Here is a 16,754-nt window from a genome sequence, read left to right as displayed (position 1 = left end):
CTTGCTGCCTTTACTAACAAACACTCTAGACGCAGGTTACAGAAAAAGTAATTGTCTCCAAGCCAAAAAAGAGAGAGATAAAACTGTTGCAGAAAGTTGGGCAAAATATCTATCTATACAAGTTATGTGCCGAATCTCAGCATCCAATTTTAATTTTCCGATTTCACCCAGTTATTCTTAACGTGCTCTATTAGTGCTACCAAAGGTAGCACTAATTTTCCAGTGAAAATTAAGGAGGTAAAACATCACTGTAGTCGCTGCAGGAACATATGCATTTTAGAGGTAGCTTTGGGTTTCAAAAGACCAAGTGATAGAAAAAACACATTTTTAGTACTGCCTATGATCAAGAAATTGGCTGGTTAGCTTTCCCAAACAATCCACGAGCTGTAAATCAATGGGCAAACTTTAGTTATAGCTCATGAGTCTAGGTTCCGGTGATACACCAAGCCAAATCTTGGCTTGGATCAGCAAAGAAAGCTGCAAGCTCCTCTCCAAGATTGTGTGCATTGGTGGCAAGCCAAGGTTTGGCTTAGTGTTGATATGAGAACTAGGTTACTGAGTGGTAATGTAGTAACTTAGTGGGCAGCAGGAGATACTGACATGTGCTTTTTATGATGTGATGTTACACTTACAATTCACTCTGGAAATGTTGTAATAGATGTAGATGATCTTTGGCATCTATTGATTACAAAAGTTTGTGGACAACAGCAGATATTTTCTTATGCTATTATCCTTTAATGACATGCTGTCATGCTTACTGCCCACCCACGTAATATTTTAATGGATGTAGATGGTTTTTGGCATCTATAGGCTGCAAAGCAGGACAGGATGGAAGTGAAAATACAAGCCCCTGGAATGATCTGGACGGGTTTAAAATTGTGGATAGTCGTAGCTGTAGGGAAAGTTGCTCTTAGCTCAGAAAAACCCACCCCTGCTTATACATCATAAAAACTTGTTAATGTATCATTGTTTGTATACCTAATTCATGACCCTGGATCAAACGCAGTCCAGTACGTCAGCTTTTGTTAACATAGTATGCGTAGACAAGATAACCTTTTGACTGAATGAAACTGAAGAAAAAGGTATGTAAATCAACACAAACAGGTGTTCATTCAGTCAATACTTTGTCATCATCCCCATGGACTCTGGTTGTATAAGATCAGCTCTAGATTTAAGATGTAAATGTTCCAGATGTTCATTTTCGAGACTGATTTTACAGTTCCTGCAACCCGAGGATTGGCTGGCGTCTGTTTCCTGGATGGCTAGATTCATTATCCCTCCCTCCTCCACCCCTCTCTCACACACAGTGCATGTTTGTAACTATCTCATAATATGTATGTTGGATTTAATATTTTCTCTTAGTTACATGAATTATCTGTAGAATTCCAGAGCCCATATTGTGTTATCTTTGCAATGAAAACCTTGCCCCCCATATTTTCCAGCAAAATTACCGCAGGGTGACTGCGCATTTGGGATCTGGTGTACAGTTTCCGAGACTCATCATAAGTACTGAAACAAGACCTTCTGTTTGTGAGTAAAGTAGTTAGGCTTTCCACTCAGTGTGTAGAAATCACAGCTGGAGTTGTTACTTAATGTGGAAGTGATGGGATCTGATCTTTCAGGAGTTCCTTAGAAAAATGTCATGGAAGAATTATTGGCAAAATTCAGGGAAACTCTTTTTAAAAGCTTGTTTTTCCCCTCACACCCCCTGTGTCTAATGGCAGTGCTGGAATTTCCATCACCAGATGTCTTCTCAGATTAAGACATCCTCTGCTGTACGTACTAGGGTAATGACAATTAAACATGGGTAAGATATAACATTAGCATAGCAAAAACTCATAGAGGTGCAAGGGATGCAAGATACAATACAAAACTGCCATACTGTAATTTAAGTCAGTAATCATTGCCTTTTAAATGTAGCGACCCAATTACAAAGCCCCCCCACGACAAAGCTACCCAGAATCCTTTGCTCCCATTCCCATACTGCTACAGAAGTGGCTCCACAGGAGTAATCGGATTGTTTTATGGGTTGCCTTTGACATCTGAAAAGGACTGAGTAGCTGAGCAAACCCTTCTCATCTGAAGAGGCCAGGCTTTTAAAAAAGGGAACAGACTTGCAACCTGCCAGGCAACTGTTTGCAGCTCCTTTGGGCAGCAGTACACAAAGGCTGTGAAGCAGCTCCTCTTCCAGATGTGTAACTGTTGTTTCTCCTTCAAGCCTCTGCTTGGGATTGCTGCGTTTCAGCCTAAAGAATTCCTCCAGTAGCATTTCAAAAACGACTGCAGGCGTTTCTTAAGGAGTTCCAGTGATGCTAGTAATTTGTAAAAGAAAATCTTTGTTGTTTGGTGCTTTCTGTGTTTTGCACTGAAAACCTCCTTAGCATTTCAGAGCTCTGTTGGCTTAAGGGAGGTAACTTTTGCTTTAATTTGGTACATCTTTAGAAGAGACTGAGTTACTTGTATCACTGTCAAACACTTAAATTGAATTCACAAAAGCAAAAGCCCTGCCATCAATTCCATTCTAGTCATTCCTTTTCTCTCTGCTCTCTCAGCTATATCTCACAGAAAACCCAGTTTCACAACTCAATCTCATTCACTGCCTCTCCCCTAGCTGGACCCTAAGCCCTTTTTTCGTGTGCCTCCTCCATGAGAGGTCCAGAGGATGGCAACAAGAGAACGGACCTTTTCTGCAGTGGCTCCCCATTTGTGGAATGCTCTTCCCAGTGAGACTCGCCTGGTGCCTTCATTATACACCTATAGTTGCCAGGCAAAAATGTTCCTCTTTAACCAGGTCTTGGTTGATTGACATACAATGCCCTTTTAAAATGTGTATGGGGTGGATTATTGGGTTGTTCTTGTTTTTGTTTTTATTATGTGTATTTTATATTGCACTTTTATGTTGAGAACTGACCTGAGACCTGTGGGTATAGAGCAGTATACAAATTTAATAAATAAGAACAATAATAATGTATGCCAGTTCCTGTCATTCCATAACACCCTACAGCGGTTCTCAACCTGTGGGTCACCAGATGTTGTTGGACTACAACTCCCATCATCCCTGAGCTCTGCCTTGCTAGCTAGGGGTGATGGGAGTTGTAAGTTCAACAACATCTGGGGACCCACAGGTTGAGAAAGGCTGCCCTAGTATCTATCACACAGGGTGAATGAAAAACAGAACCCAGGCAGAAACTATGCAGATTTAGGCTATGGGGCTGCACATGTTGAAGCTGATTTCTACACATACAGTTGTCTACAGTGTGGAATTATTATTATTATTATTTTATCAAGGCCTGGCCGATTTCCATGGGCGTGCAGGGATTCTTGTATCATTCCAGACATTGGGACATGCTGGCTGGGGTTGATGGGAGTCTGGTAGGTCTGGTAGAAGCCATCTGAAGCTGTTTGCCCCAAACGCTTTTCTTGTGTTCAGCACTCTCTGCTAATGTGGGTGGCATTGTGTTGCAGATGTCCTTTAAAGCCCTCAACAGCCTCGGCCCTGTATACCTGAAGGAGTGTCTCCACCCCGTCATTTGGCCCGGAAACTGAGGTCCAGCTCCAAGGGCCTTCTGGTGGTTTCCATACAGGGAACCAGGCAGAGGGCCTTTTCCCTGGTGTCACCCTCCATGTGGAATGCCCTCCCATGAGACATCAAGGAGATAAGTAGCTATACAACCTTTAGAACACACCAGAAGGCAGCCCTCTATAGGGAAGTTGTTAATGTTTGATGTTTTATTATGTTTTTTTATATGCTGGAAGCTGCCCAGAGTGGTTGGGGCGAGCCAGTCAGATGGCCAGGGTATAAATAATAAAATTATAATTATTGGATTGCTCTCTGGCTAGTGGGTGGGTGGTCCCATGGTGACCGGGTCTGGGTGACCTTTTTTGGGGTTCCATTTCAGCGTTATGATACTAATTAGTAACTCCTTTCATTTTGTGACATACATATTTTTTAAAGTACAAGGGCACGATACAGTAGGAGATTTTTCCTTTCCGTAGGTTTGTGTTTCCGCGATCAAACAAAATGCCTTTTATGTTCTACTGATCTCTAAAGCAGGATTGCTATTTAAAAAGTCTTCCATTATTAATGAACTTACATAGGCTGCATGTTGGAAATGCGGCTTATTCATAAATTACAGCAGCTGTTTGGCATGAATCAGACCTGTCTGAGTGCTTATATTCATTGTAATGCAAACTGAATGTTGATAGATGCTAGATGCTAAAAAGGTATAATGTGGCAAGGCAAGTGAATTATCCTCAAAGAGGGAGTGCTGGTATTCAAATACTGGTGCATAGCCTTCCTAGAAAACAAAGGCACATCCCTGTGGATTTCCTTGGCATAAAGTAAGGGGCCCGATTCAGTTGATGTTCAGCACTTGAAAGTCCCATTTCCAACGAGCCCGTTAGGTATGTGCTTTATATTCTTTTATTTAAATATCGGGAGTTTAAAACTGTACACGGCCCTCTCCTTTTAGTTGCAAACTTAATACAAACTATAGTATATCAGTTTTTTCTTGTACATATGGCATGATTTTGCTATAATTGTATCACAAGTTTTCAGTTGTGATTCATTCCAGTGCAACAAAAATCCCTTATTTTGTTTTTGTTTTGTTTTCTTGGTAGTGGTTTATAACACAGAACTCTTCCTTTAATATATACAATTTCTGGGTGTCACATAATACTTCATAATGCTGATAATATGTAACTTAATAGTTGTACCATTTCTTAATCGCTTTAAGCGTTCCTGCTAAAACTGGTAATATTTATAAGCGTTCCCCCAAGCACCAGTTATTTTTAGCGTATTCTATTTATTTTTGTATTTAATAATGATTTCTCTCACATGAAAGAATAAAAAAGCGAATGGTGTCTGGAAGTCTGGAAGAGTCAGTGTTCCCCATCTTTGTTTTCTAGAAAGGAAATCCCTGAATCATAGGATTAGAGGGTGCTACTTCTAAATTGTGTTCTAGAACCAGTCATTTGTATCTTTTATTATTCTAATTACTCACTGATAACAGGAGTTAAAACCATCAACATTGCCTATGTCCTAAATAAACCGTTAGCATGTACAAAAGTCACTTTTTAAAAGCTTTTAATTGCTTCTGTAGTTACATACAACTTGTGTGTGTGCATTCCAGATACAAAAGCAGTTGTCCTGTATAGCTACAATTTAACTCATCTAAACTTAAACTAAAACAATCTAAGATGAGAAGCAAATGTCTCCCGGATGGAAACTGTTTGCACATTCTAGAAAACTTATAAATTCCTTTATATTTGCATACTGGGGTAGGAAACATTTCCTAAGATCTTTTCTCCACTGTTGTGAAGAGGGCTTGTGCCTTTACTTGGTGTGTGAGACTCACAGAAGAGACACAAAGTGGGTACAAGTTGGCTTTTCCTTTGCAGGGTTCAGTACTCAAGTTCTTTCTGTATCAACTATATTCAATAGCCAGTGTTGGTGACTGCCAAGAAATTCAGAATATCTCCAACCCATCAAAAAAAATCTGTAGCTCTCTGAAAATGAAGTGCGGTCAGAATGCTTTGAGGCCATTCCCTGCTTTCTGTGCACAATTTGTGTCAATATATTTGCATTTGATATAGGTTCAGGTACATTTTCTGAAATAAATATTTCAAGTGTGTGTGTGTATGTCATTCTGGATTGTAGCCAGAGTACTGAATACATTTCTGCTGGCTCAAAATCGCATCTACCAAAAAATTTGTGAAGTTAGTTCTCAGTTTCTGTTTCACAAATAAGACTGTTAGCTTCATTTTGCATGGAAGCATGTAGAAACAAAATTGTAAGGCATTTTTGTTGCTTCTTCTTGTTTCTTGTTGTTGTTTTTTATACCAAAAATGAAGCCCATGCAATTTCCTCATTCCTACAACTAAAGGCCAGCAGACTGGGTGTTGGCTCTTCCCATAGATTGATGTAGGGCTCCCAGGATTCAGTTGCTCCTTCCTTCGTCAGTTGCATTTATTGAAAGCTTTCCAAGAACTCAGATGATGGACTTGCTAACTGGGCTTTCCAAGATTCTGTGACTTGAGAAGCTAAGCCATGCCTCAATACTGTACTCTGATAAAATGTTACACTAGGTGTTTTTTATTTTTACTTTCCTATATGGGGTCTAATATTTTTTCTATGTACTACCATAGCCCAGTGAATGTCTTTTAGTGTTTGTGGCCTTCATACTCACCAGGACAGTTTATTTTCTGGACAAAGCACCTCATGCTAGCAGTTAATTTTTCCAAAAGTATTTATGCTAAGAACTGAAAAACAGCTTTTCTTTTCGGCAGCTAGTTTGTGATTTTCCTTTGTACAACTCTGGTGATAACAACTGAAAAGTCCTATTTATATAATTTTTCATTGTCTACTCCCTGAATTGTTTTTACTTTGACTTGGCAGCCTGCATAGCGGACAATCCTAGTAGGATATTTAGTATATATATGTTGGGTTCTCAAGGGCTATGGCTTTTGCCAGATGAAGCACTTTTGATTTTGAGGCTGATGAAACACGGTGCTATTATTGATCTGTACATGACACAGCCTGTCTCTCTGCTGGCAGAGTGTAGCAACATTTATCCAGGAATTTGTGAAATGTCACTTGGATCATGTTCGTAAGGTAAACTGGGCAAAAAAACAGGATCCAAGCTGAGAATCTATGTGGAATTGGACGTGACTGTCTTATCCCTATGTCCTATATTCTAGCTCAGGCGAGTGATATTTGTTAACCCAATGGCTGCGGTTTTTATATTATGTTTCAGAGAAGTATGATTATCATTTGAAATACCCTGTCCAATAAAGTCATACTATTTTTCCACTCTGTTTTCAAATGCACTTGGGATCAGAATATTTTAAGTCAGTAAATGTGATCTGAACAACACAAGTCAATAATTTCTGTTCTGTTTGTAGCAAATTGATAGTTCTCATACATCACAGAATAAAAGAATCTGCTTATATTCCCTGTAGGAATTCCCTTGCTAGTCTCAGTTCACCTACAGGTGTGTGGGAGAGAGGGAAAAAGAGAGAGCCTGTCTCATTAAAATCTCAGCATGCACTGTGGTCACAAAATCTATGGCTTTGATCTCATGGTAATACCATCCAAAAAAAAATTCCTGCACTGTACATGTTTTCAAAATGTTTTGGTATGCATTTCAAAAATAACTGAATTATTTATTTTAGAATGTACAGATTTTTTTCCCAAGAAACTAAACTGTCAAATCAAATGTGAAACAAGTTTTTGTTAACTAATAATAAGCAAAGGCTTGGAATAAAAATTCAAAATTCCACATTAGGGCAATACCTTGATGGAGACAACCAAAATGTTATTAATAGGTGTTAGCTTTTGAGGTTGCCGGAAATATTCATCAGACCAGAAGGCAGTAAAGAAATCTAGCTGGGAAGAAGAAGCATGCAACGGCTGCTCCTCTGTTTTTGAAAATATAAAACCCAGATAATACCTAAGGAACTGTGGTGAGGGATGCTCATCATTGGGCACATATCCTGGCCATGCTGAGGGATCACCACTGGCTGCCTATCAGCCACCGAGCTAGCCCTAAATCAATGGACCAGATAGAAAACTATATTTCTCTCAACTGCCTGATAAGGGCAGTGGGATCAGCAAATGGTACCCAGTTAGATTTGCCACAGCCAGATGATGATGATGATCAGTAACATGGTGGTAGGCTTCTTTTACCGGTGGCGCCAGTGTTGTGGAGTGCCCTCCATGCTGTAATATGAGAGGCCCATCATTATTGGCATTCTGTCGGCTGCTGAAAACACACTTCTTTAGGCAAGCACTCCTCTGAGCTTGTTCTTCTGATCTTACTGCTTAAACTGCTTTTAAGTGTTTTGTCATTCTTCTTAACTAGCTTATTCATTGCATATTAGGGATGCTCTATGTAGCTTAATTATATTTGGATTTTATGAATAGTTTTAAACTGTTAAGAAGCTATATAAGCATATGACTGGTATATAAATTAATAAATAATAGCAATAGTTCCTTGGTAAGTGATAAACAGGAATACGGAGAAAGCTTTGTATACACAAAGCCAGAGATTAAATGTAGGTGATCAACTATTGTATGCTTCTTCCCATCACTTCTAGGTGTGCAACCTGGAACCTGCACCTAGTAGCTTCATTGGACTGCCTGCTTCCTCCCATGGTTCCTCTTTCACACATAGAATCCTGGGAACAATAGTTTACTCCTCAAAGAACTATAATTCCCAACACCCCAAACAAACTACAGTCCCCAAGATTATTTGAGGGAAGCCATGGTTCAAACATGCTTCAGCATAAGCTGTCTCCTCCCCCTGTTTTTTAAAAAATTAAAAATTGAAAAACCAATCTACCCTGATGAAGCGTTCAGGAAAGCTTCAAGGTGGGCACACTACTTTGTAACATTTTAGTTGCCTAATGAATATGCCATCCAAATGTGGATTTTGCTAACTAGCATTTGCTCTGGCTTTTATACAAAATAGACAATTTTTTCAAACAAATTTACCTATAATATTCAAATGACTGAAGCTGCAAATATGTGACTATGTGCCACAACTGATATTAATAAACGAAAACCTGAGCAGTCGGAAATTGGCAGAAAACAATCATATTTTTTTTTAGTTTGATTACAATTCCATTTAAGATTACTATCATTTCTAATTAAAACTTGCCAAATTTTTAATCCTTACGTTGTTATAGCACTTTTCAATAATTTGGAGCATTTTACCTCTGTCGTCTTAATCACTACAACAACCCTGTACAGTAGGTCAGCCTTATTATCCGTGTACAGTGGTACCTTGGGTTAAGTACTTAATTCGTTCTGGAGGTCCGTTCTTAACCTGAAACTGTTCTTAACCTGAAGCACCACTTTAGCTTATGGGGCCTCCTGCTGCCGCCGCGCTGCTAAAGCATGATTTCTGTTCTCATCCTGAAGCAAAGTTCTTAACCCGAGATACTATTTCTAGGTTAGTGGAGTCTGTAACCTGAAGCGTATGTAACCCAAGGTATCACTGTATTGAATATTGGACACTGAGTATTCTTCCTTCCCCCTTAGTGAGTTTATGGCTTGGGAAAGATTTGATTTCATTGCATACAGCCTTCACTCTTGGTCGTTACTTGAGCGCCATTAGTTTGGCCTGTACGGATGTTTTCTAAACTGTATCGTAGCACTTCGGTGCATGCAGTGATTTTTATCCATTGCCGAGTGATTTCCTCCCACCATCAAATCCCCTGCCAAGTCCATAAAGAGCACCCTCCCAGCCTGAATGTAGTTCGGCACATGAAGTGTTCATAGAACCATTTAGGCAGACCCTCTCTTTGATAGGAGATAAAGATTGACAATGTAAGCACTCAGCGGGGAGCAGGCTAAGTTGCTCAGAGAGCTAATTCTGTAGCTCAGAGCCAAATGGCTCATCAGCACTGAGCCAGAGTACAATCTTGAAAAGCCTGGTAACTGAAGGCACAGGTGGAGTTTGACAACAATATTGTGGCCAGGATTGGCAACTATAATTTGCCAGTGGAAGTGTGCCTGGCTTCCCTCCCTATTAGCCCTGGTGAGATTCTGCTTACTGTCGCAGGCCTTTCCACGTTGCAGGAGACGGGTGAAAAATTTAAATGGTTTCCTCAAGCTGTTGGATAAACAGGAGTCCTTTAAAAGTGAGAACAACAGATGCAGAATTAACAAGAAAATGATTGTGTCCATTTTAATTTTCACTTGCGTTTACAGGTTTGATGGGATTGGGGACCTCAGGAGTAAGGTCTCAAAGCATTTTTAATGAACAGTCACAGATTTCAGGATAATGGTAGCAAAAATCCAGAACATCTTATGTGGCTTGGTATCTTGTTTTATTCTCACCATTTTAGTATGAACGAAAGTCAAAGATATATAGAGCTTTGTACTTTCTCCAGCAGTTAATAGCCACTTACTTTTGTCCAGAAGTGTTATTATTATCATGATTTCTCAGTAGTATGTATACGTTTACTTGTGTTAAAAATTATTGAGAAAATTAACAATAGCTCAGTCCTAGAACACAACGTTTTTCATTTCAAAAGATCTTGGGCTGAATTCCCAGCATTTCCAGGTAAGTTTAGGAGAGACCACTGTTCTGTAAGCTGCTTTGAGAGGCTTTTTGGCTAAAGGGTACAGGATTCATGCCAGTAAGTAAATACCTATAATTCTGAGCTTCGTGGGCCATTGATAGGAGACAGCTTCCTACATTCCATGCAGTGTAACGTTATTACAGCTGAAGAAGAAGGCAGTGAAATGCCTGAGCTGCACAGAAGCAAAAGAAAAGGGGGGAATATTGTATATTTTTCTATTGTACTCATTGCACAAGAAGAGTTTAGAGAAAATGCTGCTTCCACTCCTAAAAGAGAACTTAATGCTGCAAATGAATTTTCAGCATTCCCTTATTTTTTTTGTGCATGTAAAAAGTCATTTGGAAGACTATATCCTTTGGTTACATTCAATTTAAATAATCAGAAGCAATTTTTTTAAAAAACCTTAATATTATGTTACTATTATGTTAATGTCTGTTTCTCCATATTTTTGTTAGCTATGTGGAAAACAGATGGAAGCTTCCAACGCCCATTCCACAATGAGTATATTTGTGTGTTACCTGAAACATCAATACTGAGCATTGCTGCTGTTAAATTTGTAATGAGCTGTAGGGGCTGTGAAATTCCCTGACTGGCTCTCATATAAGTACTTCATTTACAGCACTTAGATGTGGCAAGATGCTGGATAATAACGTAGTAAAGCCAGCCTCTACTTTGAGATGTGCTAACCTAATTTTGCCATTCTGAACCTGTTGTTTTCCTTCCTCCAATATTTGGTGTGAGCAGCAACGGCAGGGCAACTGAACTGTAATGTAACATCCAAAGATATCCTCTCGTGTCCTGCCTAAGTGGCACATTGGTGCCTACCACAGGATTTTGACCTTATAAGGGACAGTGAGCATAGAGGTATCGCATTTGCCTGTGTTCACATAAGTGTACATATTTGGTTTTGTATAAAAGATACTATAAAAGTTCACTCAATAAGCCAGAACCAAATGTGTGATTATACATCTACAGTCAGCGACCATTTTAGGTGTGTCCAATTGTCATGTGACTGCCAATTGGTGGGTCCTTTTGGACCTAGAAGAAGGTAGAATGGGAGCATAATGAGGTGGGCATGATCACACATGATCACCCAGAACGCAACCCCTGCATAATTTGGGGGTTGCCTGTACTTGGATTACAGGAAATGTATGCAGGAGATAAATACAATAATGTCTATAGCCAGATTTATATGCTTATATAAATTCTAAATAATAATAATAATAATAATAATAATAATAACAACAACAACAACAACAACAACAACAATAATAATAATTTTATTATTTATACCCTGCCCATCTGCCTGGGTTTACCCAGTTACTCTGAGCAGCTCCCAACAGAATTAAAAGCACAATAAGACATCAAACATTAAAAACTTCCCTAAACAGGGCTGCCTTCAGATGTCTTCTAAAAGATTGTTGTTTTATTTCCTTGACATCTGATGGGAGGGCATTCCACAGGGTGGGCACCACTACCGAAATGCCCTCTTAAAAGGAGCAGAAGAGCCTTGTGCCGCTGGTCACTTGTGCATTCAAGTAAACAGTTCACAGTAACTATGATGAATTCATTGGCCCAATTCATCTGAAAGAATTCTAGCTCTGTGGGATACTGGTTTAATTTATATTTATCTCTGGTAATCAGCAACTTACAATTAGTTTTATTACATTAATTAGTTTGTTAGTTTATTGATGTTCCTTTCTGCTAACACTCAGAAGCTAGCAGTTCATAAGAAGTGTACACACGGTGTTTTGATTTTTAAAACTACAAGTTTGCACAATCGTGGAACATACATAAATGTATTAATGCCATACATTAGTTTGCTCTGCCGTTCCTAAACTTCCCTTCAGTGCCCTAATGTATGAAGCTACAATCAAGAACTTGATTTGGCCCTATTTGAAAAGCAGGGAGAGAGAGGAGACGCTTTGAGAGATAATTTCAGGATTATTTTCTTAATGGATGACTTCTTTAGATGGGTCATCTTCAGTTGGTGGTCTGCTTAACACATTTTTTGATGTGTTGCCTAATTGAGACTTTTATTATATATAAGAACATAATAATAACAGAATTTGTCATAAGTTTCAGCATTTAATTTCCGCACGTGAGGTGAAAGTTTGCAAAATCTTCCTCAAAACGTGTTAGTGTGATCTTTTGAACTGAAACTACAGTGTGAATCCCATTGGCAGGAAAAAATACTTACAAATTATTATTATTTTTTTAAGGCAAAAAGCAGTATTATCAACAGGAACATACCTCTATTTCTCTGTTGGGATGTAGTTTAAACACTTCATTAGAGATTGGCATTTTCGGTACCTTTAAGCATCTTTAAAAGCTGCTTTGTTAATTGCAAACCATATTTAGTATGACCTCATAATAATGTTGCACACCTCAAGTGTCATGGCTGTCTATGCAGCATGCGCTAGAGCAGTGTTCATTTATACTAGACAACTGAACTTCAAGGGGAGCAAAATCTTGATAGGCAATTAGCAGTAATTAGGAAGATTCAACTCAATGAGATGTCAACATTGGATTGCTTTAAAAAAAGAGTTGAATGTCAGGGACTTGAAAATAAAGTTTTTCTCTCGCTGACATACAGGTATGGCATATGAAATATGAAATGTTAATTTAACTTTTCTGCTTATTATTCATGCACAATATTATTTTGTCATTCAGCTGCTACTCTGACAGAGTGCAAGGGGTGTTAAAACAGTGCTGCTGGAATAAAAGATTAATCTACCACTGGCCAATTAACCAAAGGGTACTTAATGGTCTCTAAAGGCTGATGAAGTCTAGCAACTAGCTAAAGTACTCGTTAAAAAGTCCTCTGTATTACCTTCATTTGCTTGACATTTTGCGAAATACACTGTTATCTTTCAGTAACTATCTGGAAATAGTTTATAAATGTGTAATCTTGGCAGCTCTTACGAAACTGAGCAACTAAGGATATTCTTTCCCTCCCTGCTCTGTCCGTCTTATCTGACAAGGTGGCCATTTCTCATTTCCATTTTTCTCCATGTAGTTATGTGGTAGAAGAAAGTCTTCCTTTCTTTCCTTTCCTTGCATGAAAAATAATATGCATCTTGGAATTCCAAGTTATTAAATTATTATAGCCTCTTATCTGAAGGCAGTAGTGGCCTGATGTCCCATATGTTTTTCATAAATATTTTACCTATATGAAGCTCCAAATCTGCAAGAAATAGAAGACCATGGGTATACTTACCTAGTCCCATTTGGTGCTATAATTTTGCAGAGTTCTGTATAAATTTATAACTGCCGCAACACTTAGCCATTCCAGCCTGCCTTGCATCCTTCCTGTCCCCATAAAAACTACTTTCAGTCTCTCAGTTCCTCTTTGGCATTCCCTTCGTATGCCGCACAGATGATCTGAGCTGCGATGTCAACTAGAGAGGACTGGGTATAAGTGATGCTGGAGGAGTCAGTAGGATAATCTCTGGAGGAAAATCGAATGACCAGAGAAATTACACTCTCAGCATTGGAATATGCTCAGATGTTGATGGGAATTTCATAACATACACTAAGGTAGCTAAATGTTTTGAAGGGGAGCATTGTGCTTTCAGTCGCATAATGCTGGAGGCTACAACTACAGATGGAGCGCTTTGATCAAATAAAAACTTAGGTGCAATGACCTCCCCGAACTCTCCCTGTAATACATTGCTTTTAGTGTGTTGGTAAATGTATTATCATTGTAAAGATCAAACATACCTTAGAGCAGGGGTAGGCAGCATAGTGCCCTCTGGATAGCTTATGTGGTTTGGGTGGTTTATTTCATTAGTTTCAATGAGACTAAAGCATATTTTTTGTGTGTTTATTATTTGTATACTGTCCTATTCCCACACATGGTATACAACATAAAATCACAGTATAAAAACGCAAAATACATAATAAAAACAAAAACAACAACCCAGTAATCCCCCCTCCACAACACATTTTAAAAGGGGATTGGATGTCAACCAGCCAAAGGCCTGGTTAAAGAGGAACGTTTTGCCTTGTTCCTGAAGGTGTATAATGAAGGCACCCGGCGAGCCTCCCTGGGGAGAGCATTCCATAAATGGGGAGCCACTGCAGAAAAAGCCTGTTCTTGTGTTGCCAGACCTTCTGGACCTCTCGTGGAGGTGGCACGCGAAGAAGGGCCTCAAATGATGGATCTCGGGGTCCAAGTAGGTTCATATGGAGAGAGGCGGTCCTTGGGGTATTGTGGTCCTGAGCCTAAATGGTTGGGCCAGGACCACATGAGACAAACTCAGATTCTGCTTGTGGGCTTTCCATGGGTATCTGACTGGCCACTGTGACTGCAAGACTAGACAGGCCTTTGCTTTGGCTGATCAAAGCAGAGCTTTTCTTATGTTCTTTTTTTTAAAAAAAACACTACAATTTTCCATTTCAGACAATTATTTTCATAAAGATGTCAGAAGAGGGGTGCATGACACAGAATGTGGCATTTGGTTAAATTATTTTTCTCCAACGTTTCTTAGAACACGATATAACAGCAGTGTAATCTACTACACAAAGATATGATTCTAAACTAAAGCCTTTCTTCTCGGGGTGAAGCCTTTGGTAAAATAGTTTATTTGAGAGCTTAGAGGAAAGGCTGATCTACAAGAAAACCCTACAGACATACTCAGTTATGCAGAAGCTTTTTACAAAGCATTACTGCATCGAGTCAGTTTTTAAGGCATTTTACTTAATAATATCACTGTCTCCAATTTAAATTCTAGTACCTTAATTATGGTTTTGCTGTTGCTCCTGGACAATATAAAACACACACACAGGTAATTAAAATCCTCTGAGGATCACTATTAAAAGTATATCTACAGAAAATAATTTGGATGGTTTTTTGTCTACAGCTGCTATCCTAACCTGCTGCCAGTTACCTAGAGAGTTTTTGGAATAATACATGCTGTTTACACTAACTTCAGTCAGCTTATCCATACATCTGCTGGCTTTTGCTATTATCTACTGAGTTCATCAGATCAGCAAAGAAGTGTATCTTGATTATCTTGATTAAGCAGAAGCCCTCAGCTACCACCCCCTACTATGTTTTTAATACTAACGTGCCAGTCCTTTCTTTGTCTAATCTAAATTATAACATGACCTATCATTAAGTGCTAAAAGAGTATTCCCAAGGTATGTACTATATGAAAGGTCTATTTTAATGCTATTACAAGTTTATATAAATAGGGTAGACATGAAGATCATTTTTACTATAAATCGATAGCTATTTATATATTTAGTTCCAATTCTTCTGGAAGGTGCTTTTGTTACCTGTCCAGAGCCCTTGAGATAGGGAAGACTAGATCTAGAGTGACAGATCTGAACAGAAGGCACCTCAACTCTGTGATTCTAGATCTACAAGCTATCCTTTCTCAAAGGCTCAGAGCAGATTACAAAAGCAAACACCATCCATCAGAACATAACAAAATATATTCAAATGCAGTGAAGTTTCCCCAAGCTTTCTTGACTCTTGAGCTGTAAAGGCTAGCTTAGACAAGTAGGTTGTATGCTCTGGAAGAGCACTTCCATACTGGAGAACAGCCTACGACACTACTTCTCATTGCTCCCCTAGCTTTGGAACTTGGTACAAGGACCTAATTAATAAGATGTATTCAGTGGTTCTCAGAGGAGCATGTGGACCTCCCATCAGCTCCAGCCAAAATTATTAGTGATAGCTGGGGTTCTGGTCCAAGCACATGTGTAGACCCAAGGTTGAAGAAGCCTTGTTGAGACTCACTTTGATGGATCTGGGCCACTGATTGTGTCATTAAGTAAATTAGGGTCTTGACGCTTGGAGAGGCTTTTGGGGTGACTAGAGTATAGGTTATGTTTCAGTGTTTTTCAGTCTCATATTAAACAGTTGTGGGTTTTTTGCTTAAAGCTTTTAGGGAAAAGTTGGTTTCTTTTACAATTGATAGTTAATGTCTTCATTGCTTTCAACATAATTATGTGTATGTTACCCTTCTCCAACCTGGTGCCCCCGGACTACAGCTCCTATCGACTCCAGCCCACATGGTGTGTGTCATATACACAGGATCATACAAAGTAAATTAGAGTGTGAATTGTTGTTGGAATCCATCTGTCTTGAGAGTGTGCCTCTGGGGGTGAAGTCAAACTACTGTGTTAGCAGCACTGAAGTGACCCACCAGGGCTCAAGCCAGGGCATTGTGTATGGAGATTCTAGGCTGCCCAATGACAAGACCCCCATCTCTGCCTCACTGATGTGGTTCAAAGGAAAGCAGAACAATACGTTTGGCACCAGCTTGGCTGCAGGAGTTGCTGGAAGGAGGCGTACAAAGTGTCATGCAACAGTCTTAGTGACTCCACTCCAGATTTGTGTAGGGTTTACTCATTTGCCTTTTCTTCTTTTGAAGATATCCCACAAGGCAGAGAGGTTTAGGATCAGGGTTTTCTTTCTCCTAGATGGGCTCCCTTTCCTTGTTGATGAGTGCCATCTGCTACTCACTTCCCTCTACAGCACGTGCTGTTAGACCCACTGTGGGTCAATCAACCGGACCCTATCTTTGCATGCAGGGGAAGTCCCTAACTCACTGAGGGTTTGAGACCCATCAGCTACCTTCACCTGGGTTAGCCAGCCTGCTGAAGCCATTCCCGGTCTGTGTGGCTGCTGTCACATGCTGACAGCTTCTAGG

At 39.5% G+C, this 16,754-nt stretch overlaps 1 protein-coding gene across 3 annotated transcripts in view; it reads left to right on the top strand.

Annotated features, from left to right (window-relative positions):
* CNTLN (centlein) overlaps positions 1-16,754 on the top strand; it is a 172,862-nt gene that overhangs the window by 108,715 nt on the left and 47,393 nt on the right. The window lies entirely within an intron of this gene.

This window comes from Podarcis vaucheri (genome assembly GCF_965113315.1).
Source record: "Podarcis vaucheri genome assembly, chromosome: 17".
NCBI lineage: Eukaryota > Metazoa > Chordata > Lepidosauria > Squamata > Lacertidae > Podarcis > Podarcis vaucheri.
This window is presented reverse-complemented; position numbering and strand designations above follow the sequence as displayed.